Source organism: Papio anubis, chromosome 2 (genome assembly GCF_008728515.1).
Source record: "Papio anubis isolate 15944 chromosome 2, Panubis1.0, whole genome shotgun sequence".
Taxonomy (NCBI): domain Eukaryota; kingdom Metazoa; phylum Chordata; class Mammalia; order Primates; family Cercopithecidae; genus Papio; species Papio anubis.
This window is the reverse complement of record NC_044977.1, coordinates 121,315,137-121,319,536: the sequence shown is the minus strand read 5'-3', so window position 1 is coordinate 121,319,536 and position 4,400 is coordinate 121,315,137. Positions and strand designations below refer to the sequence as shown.

Genomic DNA, 4,400 nt, shown 5'->3' with positions numbered 1-4,400 from the left:
AAACCCCATCATCTCAGACCAAAATCTCCTTAGGCTGATAAGCAACTTCAGCAAAGTCTCAGGATACAAAATCAATGTGCAAAAATCACAATCATTCCTATACATCAATAACAGACAAACAAGAGCCAAATCATGAGTGAACTCCCATTCATAATTGCTATAAAAAGAATAAAATACCTAGTAATCCAACTTACAAGGGATGTGAAGGACCTCTTCAAGGAGAACTACAAACTACTGCTCAACAAAATAAAAGAGGACAAAAACAAATGGAAGAACACTCCACGCTCATGGATAGGAATAATTAATATCGTGAAAATGGCCATACTGCCCAAGGTAATTTATATATTCAATGCCATCCCCATCAAGCTACCAATGACAGAATTGGAAAAAACTACTTCACAGTTCATATGGAACCAAAAAAGAGCCCTCATTGCCAAGACAATCCTAAGCAAAAAGAAAAAAGCTGGAGGCATCACACTACCTGACTTCAAACTATACTACAAGGCTACAGTAACCAAAACAGCATGGTACTGGTACCAAAACAGAGATATAGACCAATGGAACAGAACAGAGGTCTCAGAAATAACACCACACATCTACAACCATCTGATCTTTGACAAACCTGACAAAAACAAGAAATGGGGAAAGGATTCCCTATTTAATAAATGGTGGTGGGAAAACCGGCTAGCCATAAGTAGAAAGCTGAAACTGGATCCCTTCCTTATATCTTATACAAAAATTAATTCAAGACGGATTGGAGACTTAAATATTAGACCTAAAACATAAAAACCCTAGAAGGAAACCTAGGCAATACCATTCAGGATATAGGCATGGGCAAGGACTTCATGTCTAAAACACCAAAAGCAATGGCAACAAAAGCCAAAATTGACAAATGGGATCTAATTAAACTAAGAGACTTCTGCACAGCAAAAGAAACGACCATCAGAGTGAACAGACAACCTACAGAAAGGGAGAAAATTTTTACATTCTACCCATCTGACAAAGGGCTAATATCCAGAACCTACAAAGAACTTAAACAAATTTACAAGAAAAAAATCAAACAACCCCACCAAAAAGTGGGCAAAGGATATGAACAGACACTTCTCAAAAGAAGACATTTATGCAGCCAACAGACACATGAAAAAATGTTCATCACCACTGGCCATCAGAGAAATGCAAATCAAAATCAAAATGAGATACCATCTCACACCAGTTAGAATGGCAATCATTAAAAAGAAAGGAAACAACAGGTGCTAGAGAGGATGTAGAGAAATAGGAACACTTTTATACTGTTGGTGGGATTGTAAACTAGTTCAACCATTGTGGAAGACAGTGTGGCAATTCCTCAAGGATCTAGAACTAGAAATACCATTTGACCCAGCCATCCCATTACTGGGTATATACCCAAAGGATTATAAATCATGCTGCTATAAGGACACATGCACATGTATGTTTATTGTGGCACTATTCACAATAGCAAAGACTTGGAACCAACCCAAATGTCCATGAATGACAGACTAGATTAAGAAAATGTGGCACATATACACCATGGAATACTATGCAGCCATAAAAAGGGATGAGTTCATGTCTTTTGTAGGGACATGGATGAAGCTGGAAACCATCATTCTGAGCAAATGATCGCAAGGACAGAAAACCAAACACCACATGTTCTCACTCATAGGTGGGAATTGAACAATGAGATCACTTGGACACAGGGTGGAGAACATCACACACCGGGGCCTGTCATGGGGTTGGCGGAGGGGGGATGGATAGCATTAGGAGATATACCTAATGTAAATGACAAGTTAATGGATGCAACACACCAATGTGGTACATGTATACATTTGTAACAAACCTGCACGTTGTGCACATGTACCCTAGAACTTAAAGTGTAATTTAAAAAATAAATAAATAAAATTTATTTATGTTTTATTCTTTCATCTACCAAGTATTTTCCAAGTGTCTATTGTGTGTCAGAAGCTATTTTAGACATCGTTCAACTTTTTTTTTTTTTTTTTTTTGAGACGGCGTCTCACTGTGTCGCCCAGGCTGCAATGCAGTGGCTCGATCTCGGCTCACTGCAAGCTCTGCCTCCCGGGTTCACGCCATTCTCCTGCCTTAGCCTCCCGAGTAGTTGGGACTACAGGCGCCCGCCACCACGCCCGGCTAATTTTTTGTGTTTTTAGTAGAGACGGGGTTTCTCCGTGTTAGCCAAGATAGTCTCGATCTGCTGACCTCATGATCCACCCACCTTGGCCTCCCAAAGTGCTGGGATTACAGGCGTGAGCCACCGCGCCTGGCCCAATTTTTTTTAAAAGAACTGCCTGATGCTGAAATGAATAGGTTACCAGAGAAATTACAGGACTTATTTTTAAAATAGTTTTTAAGAAAGCTACTTGTCTATTCAAGATTATTAGCTGGATGATGGCTTGAGGTGAGGAATGGACTAGTCTCTTCTCACTGTTCTTAGTTCAGTGACTCCTCAAGACTGAAATAACAAGGGAAGACCATGAAATAAACCCAAAGCATCTCTCAGAAAAAAAGCAAAATGCCCCGGGCGGGACGAGGCGGCCCGCCTGCCGGGACGGTGGCGGGTGGGGGATGGGCTATCCGAGGCCAATGGATGCTCCAGGGCACTGCCATATTGTTCCGCCTGGGTGGGATTCTGACGTAGAGGCGTTCAGTAATAATCCCACAGACCCTAGCTTCGCCCCATTGGCTCCTCAGCCAAGCACATACACCAAATATCTGAACCTGCGGTTCCTCTCCTACTGAGCAGGATTACCATGGCAACAACACATCATCAGTAGGGTAAAACTAACCTGTCTCAGGATGGTCTAAACCCAGATCAAATTCTGGGGTACATGTGCAAGGTGTGCAGGTGTTTGTTACATAGGTAAATATACGCCATAGTGATTTGCTGCACCTATCAACTCATTACCTAGGCATTAAGCCCAGCATGCACTAGCTATTTTTCCTCATGCTCCTCCCCTCTCCACCCCGCTTCCCACGGGGTCCAGCGTGTGTTGTTCCCCTCCCTCTGCCTGTGTGTTCACATTGTTCAGCTCCCACTTATAAGTAAGAACATGCAGCATTTGGTTCTCTGTTCCTGTGTCAGTTTCCTGATGATAATGACTATCAGCTCCAACCATGTCCCTGCAAAGGACATGATCTCGTTCCGTTTGTTCCTTTTTTTTTTTTTTTTTTAATTACACTTTAAGTTCTAGGGTACATGTGTACAACGTGCAGGTTTGATACATAGGTATACATGTGCCATGTTGGTTTGCTGCACCCATCAACTCATCATTTACATTAGGTATTTCTCCTAATGCTCTCCCCCACCACCCCACGACAGGCCCCAGTGTGTGATGTTCCCCACCCTGTATCCAAGTAATCTCATTGTTCTATTCCCACCTATGGCTAAGAACATGAGGTGTTTGGTTTTCTGTCCTTGCAATCGTTTGCTCAGAATGATGGTTTCCAGCTTCATCCATGTCCCTGCAAAGGACATGAAGTCATACTTTTTTTATGGCTGCATAGTATTCCATGGTGTATATGTGCCACATTTTCTTAATCCAGTCTATCATTACTGGACATTTGGGTTGGTTCCAAGTCTTTGCTATTGTGAATAGTGCCACAATAAACATACATGTGCATGTGTCTTTATAGTAGCATGATTTATAATCCTCTGGGTATATACCCAGTAATGGGATGGCTGGGTCAAATGGTAATTGTAGTTCTAGATCCTTGAGAAAAATACAGAATGCTTCACAAATTTACATGTCATCCTTGCGCAGGGGCCATGCTAATCTTCTCTGTATTGTTCCAATTTTAGTATACGTGCTGCCGAAGCAAGCACAATCTTGTTCCTTTTTATGGCTGCACAGTATTCCATGGTGTATATGTACCACATTTTCTTTATGCAGTCTATCATTGATGGGCATTTGGGTTGATTCCATGTCTTTGCTATTGTGAAGAGTGCTGCAGTGAATATACATGGGCATGTATCTTTGTAATAGAATGATTTATATTCCTTTGGGTATATACCCAGTAATGAGATTGCTGGGTCAAATGATATTTCTGATTCTAGGTCTTTGAGGAATCACCACACTGTCTTCCGCAATGGTTGAATTAATATACATTCCCACTAACAGTGTGAAAGTTTTCCTATTTCTCCACAGCCTCGCCAGCATCTGTTGTTTCTTAACTTTTTAATGATCGCCATTCTGACTGGTGTGAGATTGTGTATCATTGTGATTTTGGTTTGCACTTATCTAATGATCAGTGATGTTGAGCTTCTCTTATATATTTATTGGTCACATAAGTGTCTTATTTTGAGAAATATCTGTTCATGTCCTTTGCCCACTTTTTAATGGGGTTTTTTGGGTTTTCTTCTTACC

General features: G+C 41.2%; 1 non-coding gene across 1 annotated transcript; it reads right to left on the bottom strand.

The window, feature by feature from the left end:
• Nucleotides 1-3,752: 3,752 nt before the first annotated feature.
• LOC116273887 lies at nt 3,753-3,859 on the bottom strand. The gene has a single exon (XR_004182391.1). It is a non-coding gene; the product is annotated as a U6 spliceosomal RNA (small nuclear RNA).
• Nucleotides 3,860-4,400: the final 541 nt, after the last annotated feature.